The sequence below is a fragment of the Melospiza melodia genome, chromosome 5 (genome assembly GCF_035770615.1).
Source record: "Melospiza melodia melodia isolate bMelMel2 chromosome 5, bMelMel2.pri, whole genome shotgun sequence".
Taxonomy (NCBI): domain Eukaryota; kingdom Metazoa; phylum Chordata; class Aves; order Passeriformes; family Passerellidae; genus Melospiza; species Melospiza melodia.
Genome location: NC_086198.1, coordinates 82,947,587 through 82,969,652, shown reverse-complemented (window position 1 = coordinate 82,969,652; position 22,066 = coordinate 82,947,587). Strand labels below are relative to the sequence as shown.

General features: G+C 38.3%; 1 protein-coding gene across 1 annotated transcript in view; it reads left to right on the top strand.

The window, feature by feature from the left end:
- LDB2 (LIM domain binding 2) overlaps window positions 1-22,066 on the top strand; it is a 367,165-nt gene that overhangs the window by 76,984 nt on the left and 268,115 nt on the right. The gene's annotated exons all lie outside the window — the stretch shown is intronic.

The window sequence follows — 22,066 nt, the reverse complement described above, 5'->3', positions numbered from 1 at the left end:
CACAGGTGTGACATCTGGATTTAGGCAAAGTAGTATTTCCTGTCCGTATGCAAGTTGTTTTAGCCCTAGAAAAAAGCCTGTGATCATTTGCTCTTCACAAGGTTACATATTCTTACTCACCGTGGTGTTGTTGAAAAGCAGGGTCATGGATAAGCACAGTAGAGTAAAATGCTGTAAACTAGTTTCAAAGAAGATGCTGTGTATTCCCCTCCCAAATCACTGTCCTGGTTCCCACTTACAGACATAACATTAAAACCACTGTTCCCACTTTAAAAATGAAAAAAAAGGAAAAAGAGGCAGATTCTTCAATGCACAAGAGAAAATTTTAAGGTCTAGGGAAAAAGTAGATGTATTGAAAGTGTTTTGCTGAGCAACTATTCACTCCCAAGAAGTGCATGAACTGCAACACATGTCTTTGCCAAGCATTCCTTGTTGTTTAAGCTGTGTTAGCTGCTCATTTGGCATGCAAGCTTTCTGGCTCACTGAGAGACACCTATTTCTCCTCCAACTGAACAGGGCAGAAGAGGCATACCCTTCAATATTGACATTTGTTTTAGGAGTGACTTGTTTACTTTATGTTATTGATCTGAAACTTGCACTGTTATGTGTGGCTTTTGTGCCTAGCGTCAGACATTTTACAGCAAAAGGGAAGCTTGAATTGTTGTAGGTTCATGGTTTCTATGTGACACGGTCTATAAAGGTCTGCACTACCTGAATTTTCAGAAGATATGGAGGAAGACTAATAATGATGAGTTCAAAGAATGGAGTTTGGAGTGAAGTACCAAGTACCCTACAGGAGCTGATATATACAGTGTCCTAGGAGTGTGTTTCTCCAAAGCAGAAGCTTCTTTAGCAGAAACGTAAGTTTCTTAGAATCAAAATGAAATAAAAGTCCCTATTTTCATCTGAAAAGTACTACTTCTGATATTTACATTTAACAGTACTATAGTTAGACATCTTTTGTCTAGGCTACAGAATTTCACTTATATCTCTTCAATTATACTAGTTGCTTTATTTTGGTTGAGTTGATTTTCTCGTTGATTTTGATTCAAATTTATCTGGACATGGGGAATCCACCACTTCTCTCGGTACTTCCAAGAGTCTTTTGCTGCCATTGATACAGTTGTACATTCCTTTTCATATTTATTTTATCGCTATATAAATTCCAGTCATGGTTCCCTGTTCCATCTGTTTCTGCAGAATTTAGAAGCCATTTACAGCTTGTTGATTTCTTCTTTTAAGGCTCTTAAGTGTTGTAATCACATCTCAGTCTTCTTTTGCTAGTCTACACACACCAAATTTGAACTCTGATTGTTAAATTCTCCTTCCCTCACATAATTGTTGCAATCCACTTTTAATATACTTTTAAAAAATCTGTTCACCAGAATGTATGCAAGCATCTCAGCAGTGCTGCAGAGAAGGGTAAAGCAATCTCCCTAACACTGCAGGAAGTGAGGAGAGAAAAAAGTTTCTAGTATTGCATCTTATTAAGGGTTGCTAGTTTGCTTAAGATTAAAAGTGAGAAGTGTTTACTCTCCTAAAGATGTTGGCATGTAAAAGTTGAGTTCTGCAAAGTCCTTATTCATGTGGCAAACTTCACTGTTTCATCAGCTCTGATTTTGCCACCATTGCCTGATGTGCAGCTGTGGGCTGTGTCTGCAAACTCATAGAACAACTGAAACCTCTGAAGGAAGAAAAGGGTACCATTTAAAAAGGAGTTTCAAAACAGTACTTGGCATACTGGATCCTACCCTAGTTGCAACTTTTAGATACTATGAAAATCTAAAAGTTAAATTTATTGTGATAATAAAAGATTGTGGGAGCTGTGCTGCTGAAATCGATCAGGGTAAGATTAAACAATAAAATCTGGTTTGAGTTGAACTCACCAGTAAGGAGGAGCATTCATCGGACTTTGGATCAGGCCCAACATTAAAGGCTCCTTTCTTAAAAGAGATTTTATATTCATTATTCTCCTACAAAATTTTTCAGGGGTATTTAAGAAACAATTACTTTAAAATTATCACCTTTCTTATGTTCTATGTTGCTTGGAGGTATATTTTCTTAATAAATCAGTGATACAAACTTAGGTAGTAAAAATAAATGTTTTTTTTTATTTTGCAAATACCACCAGCATGTCTTAAAGCAAGTAAGATTCTGCCTGTGTGTGGAAGGGGGAGAGCTGGTGTATTGATCAGCTCAAGTGCTGCAGAGACTATAAACTGATAGTCAGAAGGAGGAAAAAAAAAACCTAAAACAAATCACAGGAGAACACATAGCAGCAGAAAATCTGTGGAAAATGATCCACTGCTGTCTTCTTCTCAGTTTCTATCCCCAAATGAGACTATATCTCAATCTGTTTCTGGTCAAGACCAAGCATAACAAACCTTAAACATTTGGTTTATATTTTTTCTCCCTGAAACTTCGTACGAATTATACAAAAAAATCACGGCACGTCTTTAAAAATTCTGATCAGGTTTCCTCTGGAGTCTTGCTGCTGGAAGAATGTCTTATGGGTAAATTTCCACTCTCTCAGCAGGGCAGTGTTTTGCATGAACCAACTCCCAGGAGAGAATGTTGTGTGCTTATTCTGTACAACAAGGCTCAGGCAGTATCTCCATATTAAACTGACCAGAGGGAGGGAGGGGAAGCAGTTAACCTAAAGGGGAAAGGCTGAGGGCTGAGGACCAGAAGATGGTGTTTATTTCCAAAACTAGACAGCACTGTTCATAAAAACAAACAAACAAACAAAAAAATCAACCCCCAAAATCACCCGAACCAAAACTAAACACTATGAAAAAACCCCACACTACAGAAAAAAAACCTTCTGAAATATTTCTACAGGTATATCATTACTATTATATTATTTGTTGAAGTATGTGAATGCCACCTTCCCAAAAACGCACTCACTAAAAAGGTGTGAGATAAAATCCTCAAACAAGAAATCCTTGTGCTCAGTCATTTTCTTGTCTATTTTAGAGAAAGTTGGCAAAATACTTCCCTTCTTTATTATTTTCCTGCCTGGACTTCAGATTTATATTCTTCTTCCTTAAAACTGACTTCACTTTAGACTTTTTCGAACCTGGTTGGCAGTACATACTGTTTCACTAATGGATCTTGTTGTTACTGGGCAATTTCTTGGTATGGTTCTGTGATTCAATACTTTTAATTATCTTTTTATTACAACATGTACCAGGTCCTAGCATACAGTAGATTTACTGATAAGGCAATATACTACTTGTATTGTATTGTATCCATTTATAGTCATTTTTATAATGGTATCTTGCTAATAAAATGTTATCTTATTCATTCAATTTGTGTGTAATAAATCAACAGCCTGTTCGCTTTCTTCTCATGCAGATATCGGAATAAGTATGTATGACTGTGTGCATGTACTAAACCTGGTGATGTTGCTTGCATACAAATGGAAATTAGCCTAAGAGCATTTCATTAATGAAAGTGTAGCTGTTTTCCTGTGACCTGAGTAAAATTAATACCCCAAATACATAAAATAACATGGGAATTTATTTTATCTCACACGAGTCATTTGAAAAAATGCACCCAGCCCATTTTTTCCCTGCCATTATTCCCATATTACAGATTTCAAAACCTAAATAACTGTAAATCAGGGTTTTCTTCTGCTGTACAAGATAAATCAGGGATTCCCCAATTTACATTTTCTGTGTAATACCACTAAGATGCGGCATTAGCTAGCTGTGGAAGTAGCAGCAAATCTCACTCTACATATATGCAAATGAGGATGTATTTAGCAGCTTACACTACATTGATATCACATTTAGAAATGTGTGATATACATAATGAAAGATGAAGTAATGCTCTATGCCCTTGCTTTAAAGGTGGCCCATAGAAAGCAGCACTTACGTTGTACCTCCTTTCAGAGGAACTTGAATAAGACTAAAAATATCTAGAGGATGTGATGACAAATACAAAAATATCTTGGATTTAGTCTGGATGAACTGTTGATTCTCTATCTGTGAACTCCAATTTTTAATTCAGAGAACAAGAGAGAGCTAATCAATATCTCTACAGTACTTCAGCCATAGCTTGACCAATGCCTCTGATAGAGACAAGAGAAAAATTTGATGGTTTAAGTTATAACAGGTTTTAAATACATTTGTCCATCTGTTTATGAAAAGACAAGTTTGAAGGCAAAGTGAAGCAGTATCCTTTAAGATAGCATCCAGCATGTCAAGAGTTGAAACAGGATAACTATGCTAAATTTGTACACTTTTTCCATTTTTTTTCTGTTTTCCTTCAGAGGGAGTGTTATGAACTCATAACAATGGTCTTTCTTTTAAAACCCAATCAACAGTAATAATAAAAAGTGTGAGCTGGGATGGGAGGACATGTGGGTGCATTGAAGTACAGATTTTCCAAACAATGTTATCTTCTAAGCCAAAATTGTATCATCAAATACAAAACCAGGTATGGGGATTAATTCTCCCAAGCACAGTGGAAGCAGAGTGACTGTGACCTTTCCTGCGTAAGTAGAGTGAATGGGAAAAAAAATAATTGTCCGTAGCAAGAAGTATTTTATTGTCTAAACCCCAGCCTTTCATGTACAGGTGTTACACAAAATACAAGAATGAGATAAAAGAATCTTAACACTTTCTATAGAAAGGATTCACTGTTTTAGTGAATAATTTCTCAGTCTGAGCTCAGTTTTTTATGTTTGCATTAAACGTTATTGCTGGCTACCATGAAATCTCAGAATGACATGCCAGACCTGGAATCCTGGCTGTACAGATCGATTGTGCTAGTGAATTTTATTTCTCTTCTGCAGCACAGTCCTGGGTGTGCAGACAACAAGGTTCTTAACATCAATGTGAGTAAAGTGCTTAAGGTTTAAGCATGTGCCAAGAGCTTTACTGGATCTGCTTTATAGTCACCTGACAGACTTTGATATAAAGTTAACTTGTTATTCAATGACACTGTTCTGGATTCAGAATTTGTATTACTCATAAGTATTACAGATAGGGAAAAGTGGCTGAAGATGAGCACGGCAGACCATTGATAAACAGTGATCTCAGATTGCTTGTTTAGGTCAGTGGAGGTGTGCAGTGTGTGCAGTATTATGGCCAAATGGAGACAAACTTGGGACAAAGCCAGTGTTTGGGAGATAGAGACCCTTGTTCTGGAAGGCTGTGGCTTTAAAAGGCTTTTGAGTTCTGGTAAATAATCAGCTAAAGGTGAGCTGCCAGCTGACACAGTAGGGAAGATAATGTGAAGCTTCAATATATCAGATGTAGAAATCTCAAGTAAAGGATAGGAAAATTATATTATTTTGGGAGTCTGATGAAAATCTAATGGGGCCTTGAGTTCAATTTTGGCACACACTTTTTAAGAAAGGTAATACTTTGGAGAGTGTTGGAGGGAAAAAAAATGGTTACAATATTTTTTTTGAAAATATGCTTTGCAATGAGAGATTCTGAGATCTCCATCTGTTTTCTTATCAGAGGAGGTTACTTAGTCCTGGTACACAGGAACTAAAATAGAGAAGAAAATTCTAGAAGGTTACAGACAAAACAAAGCAACATTCTGAAGCTGGAGATTGAGGGCACTTTCTTAAATGGATCATTGTAATACATGTTTCAAAATCAGTGGAACAATTACAAAGGGTTTTTAACCCTATGATTCCTTACTGCAGAAAACATATAAATAGGCTTTTCTGTTAAAAGTCTGTGCTCCTGTTCAAAACAAATTTAAAAAAAATCATCTGCATTCTGAGTTACACATAAGGGTCAGTTTTCGTGACAGCAATCCCTCTTCAGCCTTATCTTTTTCTGATAAGAATCTGTAGGAAGCAGCTTAGTTTCCTCTTTTAAGAGGAAAAAACCCCCAAATTAGTTTTCTATTTGGAGAAATTAATAATGCCTTCACAAAAACTATAGATACCCTCCTCTCTTAAAGTCTGTGTTACCTTTACACTAAAGTAGCTCTGAAAATTATAATATGCTGCATATGCATGAGGAAGAAATACTGAGAATTATGGGAGAGTGGACCCTTTGGCTTGAGGCTGAGTAGGTTTAGATTGGATATTAGAAAGAAATTCTTTACTGTGAGGGTGGTGAGGCACTGGCACAGGATGCCCGGAGAAGCTGTGGATGCCCCATCCCTGGCAGTGTTCAGGGCCAGGCTGGATGGAGCTTTGAGCAGCCTGGTCTAGTGGAAGGTCACCCTGCCCACAGCAGAGGACTTGAAACTAGATGATCTTTCAACACAAACTATTTTATGATTCAAAGACTCTTTGCTTTTAGAAGTCAAAACAACACAGCAGAGAAATGCAGGCCTCATATTAACCAGACAGAATGCTGAACTAGCTGAAAATCCTGTGGGACATGAGTGTGATTTTCACCGGTGAGGGTTTTGGGTGGAGCTGTCCCCTCCCCTGGGACTGCCACCCTGGGAGGAGAGCACTGAGCACCCAGCATGGTGGCGCTGCTCGGGAGCGAGGGAGGCTCAGCTCACAGAGCAGCAATGCTCCAGCACTGTAAAGCATGAATATGTTTCCAAAAGGGATGAATCCTCCTTCAGCCTGGAGAAAAGGAGACTCAGAGATGACCTTATCACTCTCTTCAACTTCCTGAAGGGTGGCTGTGGTGAGCTGGGGCTCGGTCTCTTTCTCCAGGCAACAGACAGAACAAGAGGACACAGTCTCAAGCTGCGCCAAGGGAGATACAGGCTAGAATTAAGGAGGAAGTTTTTCACAGAAAGAATGGTCAAATACTGGAATCATCTACCCAGGGAGGTGGTGGTGTCACCATCCCTCGAAGTGTTTAAAAAAAGACTGGATGTGGCACTTGGTGCCATGATTTAGTTGAGGTGTTAGAACATGGGTTGGACTCAATGATCTTAAAGGTCTCTTCCAACCTAGAATTTCTGTGATTCTGTGATTCTGTGAATCCTTTCAGAACTGCACCATGAAAGCACAGCTGCAGGGACTTTTAATCAGTGAAAATTCAGTGCTAGTGCCCAGTGAATTGTTCTTTGAGGATGTGGGTGCTGAGCTCTGGTCCAAATGTATCATCAGGGCAAGCTCAGCATGGCCTGAGCTGGCTGCTTTGGGCAGTGCCACCAGAGCAGCAGAGTCTCTGGTGAGAGTGATTGCATCAGCAGTGCTGTTTGTGACTCAGTTGAGTCTGACCATCAGATGTTCTTGGTGAGCATTTTATACAAAGCAAAATGTCTGTTCAAAACCACAAGTGAAAAGCTTCTACTTGATTTTCAAAAGTCTATTTGATATTTATCTATGTTTTTGAATTGGTGTGAATTTCTTTTAATTACTTTGCCATCTTGGTCTGTTATGGCATAGCTTAAATTAAGGATTAGGTTGTACAGAGGTCAAAGACCAGCATGCTTTGTTGTCACTTTTTGTACCCAATGCTCCTACCTTAGATTGAGACAGTGCTTACATCTCCACCCTTCTAAAATTACAGAAAACTCATCAGGGTTTCTTTTTTTTTTTCTTTATGAAGGATTAATATAGATTAACCTGATGCCAGGTTAATCTATATTAATATATTAAACCAGTCAGGTTTGAACAGACTAGTCAGATTTTCATATAGCTCTATGTTAAATTATAGAAGGAAGAACCTTTAGAAATCAAAGTCTTTTAAAGAGATTGATGGTATTTAGGCTTGATCCTGAATGGTATCAAGCATTCTTTCCTTGGTCCTGTAAATTCCTAACTTTTAAGTTCTCTGCAGCTGTCTCTGTGTTTTAGGTCAAACATGTGTTTAAGTGTTTTGTTGGATTTGGGCCAGAATGTTCAGCATTATAACTGAAGAGGTTTAACCTGTGGAATCTGGATCCCTTAAACTTGAAATCAGACATCTAACATTTCCAGGACCAGCAATTCAAATAACTTTCAATCTCTCTTGGCTAAAGTATTGATTAAGAAACAAATCATCAGTTGTGCTCAGATTCTGATCTGGCAAACAGCTGCACATATGCTGGACATCACTAACCCATATATTTCCAGTGTTAACATGTAAAGACTTTAAGTGTTTTGGAGAGAAAAATCATTCTCACTGCAGTTTTTTACAAGGACTGTGATACTGTGGGGTCTTTTGGTGAATCGTAAAATGTTTTGGTCCAACTTTTGAAACACATCCTGCCTTCCCTGACAAAGTTTGATTTCAGTTATGACTGGCAAGGAGGAATTTGCTTGCTGTAGTTTGTAATTTGGCAGGGGGATATTTTACTGGTTGTTAGAGAGAAATGAGTTCTGCTTCCTAGTTGGGACTTTGTTTTCATTGGATGAGAATGAGAGCAAATATTTGGACATAAATGTTTTATGGCAGTACCATATGGTCCTTGGTATTTTATTTTTAATTTTTTGCAGTTGCATTAAAATTCCTTTAATATTACCAATGTATTTAATTTAAAAGATAACTGCTGCATGTAACCTGAACAGCTGTTTTTCCTAAAATTGCCATAGCATCAAAACTTTTGCTTCTTTGAAACCTGGTGGTTTATCTGAATAGGCAGTTATATCACTGGTTTGTTTGGGGAGAACTTTTTAACATTTTAACTAATAAATACCATGTCAGTTATATTGCATTGTCACAGCTTTGCTCTAAATTGTAGTTGGTGATTAATTTCTAATTGCAATCAGTGAAATCAAATGGTTGGTTAATATGTGTTGCCAGGACTTTCTTCCCTCTGAAAAAAATAGCACTAAAAGAAATGCAAAGAAATCAAACTACAAAAACATTCTTGCTTTCCCCCTTGCCTTCCCAAAGGAAAAAAATTCCCTTAACTGGTACTTCAAACCTGAAGATTTACCTTATTCTCTTCTCCCAGGGTAGTACTACAGAGGAAATGAACTTCACCATCCAAAGGCCCTTGTAGCACCTGGGGACTTGCAGAGACAAATGAAACACACAGGGTTTTAATCTTATGAGGATCTTCACAGAAAAAAATGGTAGATTGGAGTAAAACAACTATAAAATTATCACTCATTTTTTTCCAGTGCTCAACAAGTGTGCATGCTATTTAACTAAAGCAAATAGAGTAAGAGCTGTACCCAAACAGCCCATGTATGCACTAAATTATACCATCACAAATTGGGAAGAAGGACAATGTGGGCACTTGAAAAACTCTTTGGTTTTTTTTATTGTATCTTTCTCACACTCTTTCTTCTCTTTTAAAAATTCTGCAATTTTTTGGGTTGGGGAGAGGGAGGAGAAGAGTAATATTTCATATCAAAGTCTTAATTTTATGCTTATATTCAAAAAACTTATTTTCTGTGAGAAGTTAATTCAGTAATAGTCACCAGATGGTGTGCAAATACTAATGAGGGATGTTATGACTCTTGGGTTCCTTGTGGAGGTTGTAGGAGTCGGCATCTTGCCATCAGAAAATAGATGCCGGGGGAGTAGAAGTGCTCCCTGGGGAGGATGTGACTGGACTGGCAGGGCTTCATTTGTGTTGCTGCTTTGTTGGTGGGAGTTCTACCAGTTGTAAGAAACTTTTTCTTCATTAGCTTTAATGATAGAGAAAATGGTGGGACATGGTGCTCGGTATCACAGCTTTGAAGACTGCTTGATTAATCTTCATTTTCATTGAACCTGAACTAATACTTAATTCAGTTTTAAAGAGGGAAGTAAAGCACTACTGTTTGGAGAGTGGGATTCAGGCTGGGATGGTCATGTATGGGACAAAGAACCATTTATTTACAGGGAAATGTTATCATTTTTTCTAGAGCAATACTTAATACTACCTTTTCAGAATGATAATGCTGTGTGTTCACTGACATATGATTTATTGCTAGTTAATCCATCACATCTGTTCTCTGTCCCAGTGGCAGCATATAAACATTGTAAGGCAAGCAAGATGAAACGGAGCTCTGGGATGTCTTTTATAACAGATCTCTGTAAGTGTGAAAGTAGAAATGTCTGTTGATTCATAGCAGCATGCTAAGGAGCTTCTAGTCAACAATGGGCACTGACATGTCAATTCCCTTGTGTCACTTGGGCTCTTTTCCCATCCGCTCATTCACTCATCCTCAGAATTTATGCTGCCAAACTGAAAGGAAAATGTTGACAAATACATAACACTGTCTCTTTCAGATACAATGTATTTATATTTGCCAGCAAGTGAGCTACTGACTTCAACTCCTGGAAACCCTGAAACACACATCCAGGGCTGTGTACTGAGATGTAGAGTTGTGTGCTGCTGTGAAGCCCTGATGCAGGATGGTCTTGTCCAGTTTGAAACAGCCCATTGGTCTTATTCAGGTTCATGAAAGGGGCACCCATTTTATGTAATCTCTGATGATGTTCTTTTACATCCTTCTGGTGAAATTGTTAGACACAGAGATTTCTATGCAGCTCTAACATGTGGGACTGAGACATACTTGTGAAGAATCTTGGAGAACTGCATTTCTTCTGATTTCAATGATAGAGTTAAATGTCTGCTGTCATAGCCTTTTTATGAATACTAACCTTACTCAGAAAAACAAACAAAACACAGTAGTTTTCTATGTAGTAGGTTTCTTAAGAGTGCTAAGGAGCATACCTGAATATACATGAACTTATAAAGAACCAAGGAATCCATTAGGAATTGTAGTGATGTCAGTGTCATTAAGGTGAAATGAAACTACTTTAAGAACAATATTTCCTGTATTGATGCCATCAGTAAAGCATGTAAGATAAAATATGATTAATTTAGGGAACAAAAAATGGACCACTAGATCAAAGTACAAATAGAAAAAGTTCAAGTGCACCCCAGTCTCTACCATGACATTTTCTTCTTTTCATTCTATTAATTTCTGTTTGCAATAGTAAGTGACATGTCAAAAGCTAGAATATATATTCATATTTTGCCACTGAAATTTTTATGTTCTCTGTTATCCAAGTTATTTAAATTGTGACCAAGATTCTGAACCTTAGAACTTAAAGCATTTTGCTATCTTTAATAGTATGCAATGTTACACATTCCTATTGTAGATGCCTGAAGAAATTCGAAAATTCTGTATGTGTAACTGGCATGTCAGAACATAGATATGGAAACTGCTTTTATTACCATTGCAATGGTATTTATCGCCCTAAAAAAAAAAAAAAAAAAAAAAAAGAAAAAAAAAAAAGAAAAAAAAAGGAAAAAAAAAGAAAAAAAGAAAAAAAAAAAAAAAGAAAAAAGCCTGTACAGTACAGAGACAAGGACTTGATCACATGTGTCAGCAGTTCTTGATGAATAATTTTCCCTGTGGAGCTCCTCAGCACACAGATTTTCTGTTTGCATCTAAATTAATACATAAATATGACAGAAATAACATTATGCTGAACTTCACTTGAAGTTTCAAATTTGGTTGGGTGGGAAATTTGATAATCACAGAAGCACAAAATGGCTGAAGTTGGAAGCGACCTCTGATGGTCACTTTGTCCAAAGCTGCTCAAGACAAGATGCCTAAGACAAGTGGTTTAGGACCTTCTCCCTAAGACATATATCTGAAAGAATTGGAGATTTCAAGACCTTTTTGAATAACCTGAAATGCCAGTGACCTCCCGAGTAAAAAAGCATTTCCTGGTGCTCAGAGGGAGCCTCCCATGTTTCAGTTTTTGCCCATTGGCTCCTGTTTGTCACTGGGCATCACTGAAAAGAGCCTGACTCTGTCCTCAAAGAAGCAGGCATTGATATAAACAGAAGAGATCCCCCGAGCCTTGTCCTCTCCAGGCTGAGCCATCCCAAGTGAGTCTCCTGTGCCTTCATCATTCATGGCCCTTGGTCAGACTTTCTCTGCTGTATCCATGCCTCTCTTCTGGGACCCCTGGACTGGAAACAGTATTCCAGGTGTGGCCTCACCAGTGCAGAACAGAGGGGAAGGATCCCCTCCCTGGACCTGTTGGCAACATTCATTCAAATTAAATCAAATAATATCTCTCATGATTTGTACTTCATTGCAGCAGCTGAGACACAGCCAGATCTATCCTTTGTGTGCCTTCAGTTTCCAAGTGCTTGAAATCAGCTTCAGTGTCTGATCTCTTATCAGCTCCTGATGAAAATGATCTTTTCAGATGGCCACAAGAACAAGGCACTGCACTCTACAGGTGTACTGTTTTCAGTTTGGGAAGTTATATAAAACAACTGTTTCCTATAGAAAAGTAGGTTCTACACAGTTATATTTGTTACATATTACAGAATAACCTGGGACCGAATCAAACACCTTTACTGGTTTGTTTTCAGCCCCATATGGACAACTAAGAAGCAAGATACTTTGCTGAGGCTGTATTTGTAAATCAAGCAGCATCCAGGATGTTCCCAAGCATTGCCATTCTGCTGATAGTTTGGGAGAACTCTTCCTGGTAGGGCTGTTGGCAGAAATTGTCCCTTTTTTTGGATGCTCAAGATGGTTCATAATATGGCTGCACACCATTCTCTTCTTGCTTATCTCAGTGCCATAGTATAGTCTCAGGCACATTTAAATTACAATTTTAGGCACAACCTCCATCCCTGGGTCCCATGATGCCTCCAGTATGTGTGCCAGGATGTAAACAGGGAAATGAGGTTATAGTGGGGAAAGAGCTAAATGAACACAGTGGAATTTTAAAGCAGAGCTTATAATTCCTAATCAATACCAGATGGAAGAGATTTGTAAATACCATTGCAGAAGTAAAGTTAAGAACAGGTTTAAAGGCTAAAGTAATGGCATTTTAAAAGTTTCGTGGAGGGGTTCTCTCTGCAGGCCAAGCCAGTCTGAGGGAAATCATCAATGCAGGGCAGCGGGAGGAATTTGACATTCATATTGTTATCAGAATGAAAGGGGGGATGGGGACTCTGTAAGGTAAGAGATTTATGCAATAGTTCATTGTGAAGTTCTACAAGGCCTTTTGTTTACTGAAGCAGAAGTTATGAGCCAGTCAGCCACAGGGCCTGTGTAGCAGCAAACTGAAAGACCTCAGAATTTTCCATCCAAGTCATAAGCCATAGCAATGTATCAGTGACTGGCTTAGTCCTGTAACTTGTGATCATCTAAGGGACAACAAATACAACTGCAAATTATGTTTGTTGTAGCTGAATGTATTCACCAAAACACAGACATGTATAAGGTTAGATATTCAGCTTACCAAAAGTTAGGTAAATTTTCCTGTTTGTGTATCAGCCTCAATAGCTTTTATAATTGTAAATGCACAAAGACAGAGGAATTAGCAGAAATATTTTTTCCTAACATAACTATAACTATAGCTATCAATCTGCCTAAGGAGAATGGAGATATTATGTAAGGCACATTGATGCCATACAGTATTTCAGGGTTTTGGAAGAAAAAAGCAATCAAGCAACTCACTGCTGTTGAATTTCATGTCCCCCAGACCACTCCTTCAACATATTATGCAGGTAATACAGATCCTGATAGTTTTGTTAGTGTCTTACCTTTTATTAGACCAAAATGTGGTGGTTTTTCTCAGCTTGAAGCAGAAGTTCCTTACAAAAACACATAACCAAAAATGCTGTTTGTTGTGGTTCAGTCCAGCGGCAAACTCTGCGGTAGCAGCTAATCTAGAGGTTCAACTCAGTCAGAGGACTAGAAAATAATTTCCAATGGGCTGTTTACTCTAATTAATTCAAGGGCAGATCATACCACATTTCCACTGACACACTCAAGAAGCAAAGGACAAAAGTATGACCATGAAAAAAGGAATCTTAAAGCTAAGTAATAAAGGAGCTTGCTGGAGTAGTGAATACTTAAAAGTCAAAGAGAATGAACATGGAATTGAAGTCCTAGGAGCTGCCAAGAGGTATGTTTTCAATTCTGAAATCTTTTTTGCACTGTGATGGAGCTTTACCTTTTTTTTAAGTGCAATTTATTTCTTTTTCATCCTAATCTAGATTTATTAGGCAGCAGAAAAAAAAATAATAGTTTTTCAGCTCTATTTCAGATAAGCCTTTAAACCACTTGTGGAAATGACAGAATAACTGCCCTGCACAGACCTTGAATCTTTTTCTGGTGGATGGATATCTAAATTATTTAAAAGTATTTTTTTCCTTTGGATGTGACTCGGAGAGGTTGTGGCAAGGGTTTAATATAAGAAGAGGCACCACTTTTTAAAATATATAACAACTATAATATAAATAATCATTATACAAGTGTAACTCTCCAGTGACTTGCTAGTAGAAAAGAGAGATTTTCTTTAGGTCAACATTGTTATATGTGACAGCAATATTGACTTTTTATGAAGGTGGGTACAGAATGCAGGGTTGCTGTGCTGTTTCCCCTTGACACTGAATATTTGTAGTAAGTGAACTGGTAAATCCCTGTTTTCACTTCACCTTTTAGTGGAAGGTGTTCCTTGCTCATGGCAGGGGGCTGGGAAGAGATTATCTTTAAGTTCCTTCCAACCCAAACCATTGTATGATTCTATCATTTTCCCAAATGCTCTCAGGGCACATGTCTAGGAAAACAATCTGAACTGGAAATGTGCACTTGGTGAGTTCCATCTTTCTTCATAAATCCATATAAAGTAGGATTTTCTTCCCCGAATGCATAAATTACTTAGTGTTGATTGCAAAGGGTTGCAGTTTCTTGCCAATCCACAGTATTTATGAACAGGTAAAGATATTTATTTTCTATACATCTGTTCAGAATACTTTTGAAAGTCCATTAAAAGATCTCTTTACCTTGGTTGATATAATTTTCTAATTCACTTGAATTATGTAAAAGGTTGTGCACTATACCTAGTTTGGCTTTCACCAGTGTTAATATTAATGCTACTTGATTTTTTTGTTGGGCTCTTCCTTTACCGTAGAGTTGTCTTGGGATATAGACAGGGACTTGGTAGGAGAATCTACTTTGGAAGACAGGACTGTAGTGTGTCTAACTGCTGTTCCTGTGGCAAGAGCTGCCCCTAACAAAGGCACCAGGACTTTGTGTTCTCCTGCCTGGTTACCAAGGCTGTGGCGAGCTCAACGATGCTTTCCTGCAGACTTGCGGGAGATGTGTTCTGGATCTTTTTGGAGTAAAAATGAGGGATTAAGAAATGGTTTTGAGAGGAGTGCCTGAGCTGAGGTGGTTTTAGTGGTTAGCATCCATTTGGGTTTCCAAATAGATGTTTAGCCTCTCAAAGAGAGTGGTTTCTCTGACTGTAGCCTGACCTTCACTTTTACGAGGAGAGGTTTGTGTGTGCAGGAGGGGAGATGGCTATGTATAAACTTGAGCATCACTCCACTGAATTAACATATTTAAGACTATAGAGCATCTTTCACAATGAGATTTTTCAGGGGAAAGAGTGTTTTTGTTTGCATACTGAGTTATAATGGTTCTGTGAATGGTTAATGGTTAGTGAACATTTACTCAACCTTTGCACTTAGGAAACTTTTCTGATAGTTTGTGATGGTGACTCCAAAGACTGTCTGATAAGTGTTGCAGTCAATGTCACAGTTGTCAAACAGTGCCTTGAAATGTGATATTTTTTCCTGAATACTGTTGAAAATCATTATTCATTTATTAGTACCAAAAGTGCATTACTGCAATATAAAGAACAGAATAAAACTCAGTTTGGCTCCAAGGAAATTACAAGACCGTAGATATTTAAAGGAGTAAATGTACTGGGTGATTCAGATGCTCTGACTGGCAGTAATGTCATTATTTTTTCTTCACCTGTGCTCCCTCATAGCTCACATGAAAGATGACGAATGACCACTTTTATCCAGGCTGGTGAATGCTGAAAAAGAAACATTTGGCTTGGGAAACACACGATGTCTACACATGAGAGTAAAAGTGTAAAAGTGAGGCGCAGGCACAGGGTTCCAATCCCAGTTTTCCTGCATTACTGTGCTACCCATGCAGCAAGAGGGCTGCAGTGCTCACATTGTTTAGTGGCTGCAGAAGCAAATTTGACATGAAGGCTATAATATTATTTCTGACCTTAGGGAAGTAATCTTATTTATCAGGGCTTCAATTCATGCCCCTATAAAAAATGGAAAATAATGATTTTGCACCTTTCCAAACAGCTTTATAGATAACAGAATATGCAAAATATTAGCAATATTCAAACCGATTGGAGAGAAACTCCTTATCTTCTTACTGATCACTTGGGATCAGCTGTTTTAACTAGATTTAGACACATCTCCAATTATTATTGGTATTTGTAAAGCAGTTTCAAAAAAGTTTTTAAATCTGTTCCTCATGATCACATTTGTGTAATTCTTGACAAAAATGAAATCCCAAGCTATTTCTTCCTAATGTCATTAACTATTCCTCTGTAGAGTTTAGCTAATGAATTTCAAAGGCAGATGGGCCTTCATATGGTCATTGTCCAATCTAAACCAGTTTAGAACTTACCTCAAGTCCAGTGGTTCTCCTTGAATAATAGATTATCTTTTCAGGGTGAAAAATCCAGACAGAAAAAAAACCAAAACCTCATTCCAGTCTTGGTTTAAGTATTTCTAATAATAGAAAATCCACTAAAAACCTTGTTAAATTGCTCTGGGGTTAATTGTGTTCACTGCAGAAATCTTTTCCCTAGCTTGAATTTGCTTAGCTTCAGCTGAGGTTTCAGTGTTAATTCTCATATTGATCTTAAAATGTGAAAATTCTTTTTTATTTTTAACAGAAAATGGGTCTGACTTCTAGTACACTGTGGAATAGAAACAATGTTGAAATTATTTTTCTATGAAATATTTTTCTTGTTATTCAGTCAGCTCTACTATTATCCTGAAATATTGTTGCAATTTTTAAACTCCAATTCATTTCTTGGGAATAGAAGTCAAACTTATGCAAGAGTAAATTTCATAACTATTCTTCTTTATTTTTCATGAATATTTTGTTCCTTCATTTGCTTTTCTTCAATCCAGTACCTCCACAATTCTATTATTTCCATTAAAACACCATCAGTGGTATACATGTAATTTCTTTTTAATTCCATAGAATGCATTTCAAGAGGCCTTTGCAGAACTGATGAGGTTATGTGGTGAAAATTAGGGGCTGGGTAATAGCATTTTTTTCTGGAGAAAAGCAAAGGACTTCTGCCTTTGTTGCATTTTGCATTAAAAATACATTGCTATGAATATACATGAATTTTTAAAAGAAATTTTGGCAAAAAAATGACCATTGAATCACGCTACACAAAAGAATGAAATCTTTAATACATAGTAAATAAATCACTTGCAAACATAATTGCCAAGTGAAGAGAATTACAGGGACTAAAATGGACTGATACATGTATACAAGACTGAAAGATTGGTTTTTTTGCATTTACTTATGCTCACATAAAAACCTATTTTTTCTGAACTGAGGCTAAACTGGAGTACAGCAGCCCCTCTGTAGGAGTACAGCAGGCCATCTGGATTGTAAACTGTTTTGAAAAATATAAAATATGTTAATATTTGCTATTGTGGTAGCAAATGTATTAACAGGAAATAATTTGGAATATATGCTGGTAAATATATACTGAATATAGGTATGCCTTTATGAATATTCCATAGAGCCATAGAATCATAGAATGGCATAAGTTTGATGAGATCTGAAAGATCATCCACCTCCTCTGCCATGGACAGAACCAGCTTTCACCAGATCAGATTGCTCAGAACTCCATCCAGACTGGTCTTGAACACTTCCAGGGACAGGGCACCCACAGCTTCTCTGGGCAACCTTTGCCAGGGCCTCTCCACCCTCATAGAAAAGAATTTTTTCCTAATGTCTAATCTTAACCTACTCTCTTCCATTTTGAAGCCATTCCCCCTGTCCTGTCACTATGTGTCCTTTAAAAAGCCCTTTCCATCTTTTCTGTAGGCTCTCTTCAGGTAGTGGAAGTCCGCACTTAGGTCCAATGACAAATGTCTCAGCCTATTCTTATAGGAGAGGTGTTCCATCCTTCTGATCATCTTGGTGGCCTCCTCTGAACTCGCCCCAGCAGGTCCCTGTCCTTCCTGTGCTGGGTCCCAGAGCTGGATGCAGCCCTGCAGGTGGGATCTCACTGGAGTGAACAGAGTGGAGCAGAATCTCCTTTCTTGCTCTGGTGCCCTCAGTGCTTTGGATGCAGCCCAGGACACATTTGGCTCTCAGGGCTGTGAGCAGCGTTGCCAGCTTGTGCCCAGCCCAGAACCCCCAAGTCCTTCTCAACAGGGCTGGTTTGATCTGTTCATCCCCAGCCTGTGTTGGTACCTGGGGCTGCCCCAGCCCAGATGCAGCACCTTGCACTTGGTCTCATCACACCTCTTGAGACTCCCATGGGTCCAGTTCTTGAGCTTGTCCAGGTCCTTCTGGATGACATCCTATCCTTCTGGTGTGGCAACCTCAGCACTCAGTCATCTGCAGTTTTGCTGAGGGTGCACTCAATTCCTTCATCTGTGTTGTTAATGAAGATATTAAGTAACACTGATCCCAGTACGGATCTGGGAGGGACACAATTTGTCATTGGTGGCCATCAGGACTCTGAGCTATTGACCACTACCTTCTGGATGTGCCCAACCACTTTGTTATCCATCTTGCAGCCCACTCATCAAATCCTCCTCTCTCACAGGTAGAGTGAAGGATGTTGTGGGGGACTTTGTAGAAGTCAGGATAGAAGTTCAGACAAAAGACATCTGTAGTCCTTCCCTTGTCTACTGATGCAGTCACTCCATCAGAGAAGGCCACTGGGTTGGTCAGGTAGGACTTGCCCTTGGTGGAGCTCTGCTGGCCATCTTTAATCACCTCCCTGTCCTCCGTGGACAGCTTCTCCACGGAGAACAGCTTCTAGGAGGATGTGTTCCATTATCTTCCCAATCACAGTGGTGAGACTGACAGGTTGGTAGTTCCCAGGATCCTTTTTTCTACCCTCTTTTTAAAGACAGGTGCAATATTTCACTTTTTCCAGTCACCTGGGACTTCACCTGTTTCCTGTGACTTTTCAAATATCGTGGAGATATCATGGATTGGCAACTACATCAGCCAATTCCCTCAGGACTCTGGGATGAATTTTATTGGGTCCTGTAGACTGATGTTCATTCAGTTTCCTGAGGTGGTCACAAACCCAATCTTCTCTTACAATGGAGAATACTTTGCTTCTTCCCCAGTCCCCATCCTGCTGTCCATCTGTGTGAGATGTGTGGAAAGAGAGATTGTCATTATAGACTGAGGTGAAAAATTTGTTGAGTGCCTCAGCATTATCGTCATCATTGCTACCACTTTTCCAGCACTGCTTATTTGGGTCACCTCCTCTGACCTTCCTTTTCTGGCTATCATACTTTTAGAAGTGTGATAAATGTATCATACTTTCTTTAGAAGCTTTGCTTCCTTTGTCATGTTCAGTTCCAGCCTCATCTTGGTTGACAACACGACCAACCTTTGTTTCCATACTCTTCCTGGCCACTTCCTTGTCCTTGCTTCAGCTGTCTTTCTCTTTTGTTTAACCAGCAAGTTCCTAATCAGCCATGCTGGCTCCTGTCTTCCCTGCCTGATGAATATATAATATGTATATAAAATATACAGAATATATACCAATATAATTCAGAATATACACTAATAATGATGCAGAGATACACAAAACTAGAATGGCCAGTAATGCTATTTGTGTCTAGCTTAGGGCACTGCTGTTTGATGGGGGAGGGCATGTGTAATTGTTGGTAAAAGAAATGTCAGCAGTTTGCTGCAAGGGAGGCTAAGGAGTACCCTGAGTACTGAAAACCAGGTGGGCTTTCTCTGGTAGAAGTGGCTTTGCATTTGTGCTGGTGAAGTGACCCTAGACTTGATGGCTCCAATCCCAGCAGGAATGGAATCTGCTCTCTAAGATATCTCTGGAGAATCAGTCCTGAAAGAGTAGTTTCAGACCATCTGGAGCCAGATGGCCAACTTCAGACTTCTAAAATTTAAAGGGCAATTTATTTGGCTTATTGAAGTCTAAGAGAGCTTTGCCATTGATTTCAGGAAGGGACATGAATTTGCACAGGGTTTGGAATTCAGAAGTATTACCAGGTTAAAAATCTTTTAGGATGGAAGATGAACACTCATAGAGAAAATGTGTGGGAGCTGTACTGGGAACAAGAATCTGGATTTTCCAAAAGCAGATGGTGAAAAATATCTTTGCTGCTAGCTGGTGCCTGAGCTTGAATTGCACTACTTTGCTGTTAAAATCCAGTCTATTCAAAGTCTGTCTGCATGAATTTTACATTTCTAAATAAAAGTGTAATAGGATAATTTAGTAATGTGGTCTCTGCTGTCTACTCATTTTCCTTCCTAGATAAATTACCAGGATACAAATACACTAACCAATCAATGTCACAACTACAGACATTGCTGAATGGTATTCATTGGTAAATTATTGTCTCTTTCATTTTACCATTATTTGCAGGTTGAATTATCTTCTGTTCATTATTTATCCATTTAAAAGTTTCTTGCAAAAATAAACCCAAAAATATTAGAAATACAGATATTGAGTCCTTCGTTTGAAAAAAGGTGAGGGAACATTTGCTAAAAGAAGAATTGAGAAAGGAAATTCATACATAGGAAAGAGTGGTGAATTATGGAACAAAAGAAGGTGAGGTGTTTTTAACAGTTACATAGTTCAATGCACAAAGTAGCTTATTTTGGGCAAAAGTAGTGGTTACTACAAGATGATTTTTATGACTTTCATTGCAGTTCTGCAAATTCTTTGTCTCATTTTCTGTCTCTGTATAAATAAGGATTGTTGTTTGCATTCTGTAGCAGAAAAACGACATCATTCCACGTTTTTCAGTATATGGGAGCTGGGATTAAATCACTGCATGTGGGTTGGCCTGAGCTCTGAGGCTCTATGGGTGGGCCTCTGATGCCCAGGGGAGCACGGCAGGGAATTCCCTAAATGAGTAAGAGGATCAGGTAATTCCCAGTGCTGTGTGGCACAGCACTGTGCAGTCCAGCCTCGGCACTCGTGTGTCAGTCCAGCCTTGCTGATGGTCCCAAATGGCATCAGCTGTTCTCATCCCAGCATGTCCCCTCACCTCGGAACTTCCCTGCCCTGCATGGACACACCATGCAGACTACTGAAAAAGAATGGAGAAGAGGATTGAACGCTGGAATAGGTGGAACATGTCCATGGATACAGGAGGGCAGGTACTAGTCACAGAGCACAGATAATTAAATGTGAGATATCTGCTCTCCAAAAGATACTAGCAGTGGCACCCAGAATGGTCATCATCCTCCTTTATTCTAGATCTTTCCTACACCTTAGTTTTAGTTTTAACTTGAAATATGACAAGTTGTGACCTTATTACTATTTCCAAAATATCATTAAAGAAAAAAAATAATTGAGTAGTTCAAAGACAAACAAAATAGGGTGGGATATATAAATATCTCCATTTAGGGATTCCTTGCAAACTCCTTGTGCTAGCAACTGGTCTGTTGTTCAGGACTTAATTAATGTAATATGGCCTACTCTTGACATTGTGGAGTGCTCGTGTTTCAACTGTATTGTTACACATTACAAATTTGTGCCTTATTAAAAGGTTAAGTATATTGCATTTGATTAAATTATATTTATCAATTTTTCAACTTTTGCCAGACTTGCAATCTACTAAAAATAAGTCAGATTTGATTAAATTCATTATCAGTAAAACTGATTAACTGGCATTATTGAGATGTCTTAATGTTAATTTTTATTCAGGTTACTACTGTATGTGATATCCCATTGGTTTAATCACTAGATTAAACCTAGGGCAATAGCTATCTGATTTTATCACTTGGTACTTTTTGAGTATTTACACAGTGGCACTCTGCAAATCATCTAGAATTTCCTTAATGGAACAAGATTTATTATGGATTAGCATCAGTATGACAAACATTTTATTGTCCATTCCTTTAATATACCTGGGTGAAGATTACTGAGATCCACTGACTTCTGAATATTTATACCAAGTCACTTTTTTAACACCCAACTCTGTCACTAATGCATTAAAAAATATCATCCCAGTGTATGTTACCTTTTGTCATAGCTAAGGAATATGTCAAGTTTTTCTATGTCTTAGCAATTTGTCCTCTTGAAATAGTCAATGCATTGCTAAAAATCCAATTTTGTATAATAATATGCTTAGCAAAAAACCCAAAAAACCCCCCAATGAAATAAACAAAAAAACCCAGGAGCCCTGACAGCCCTGG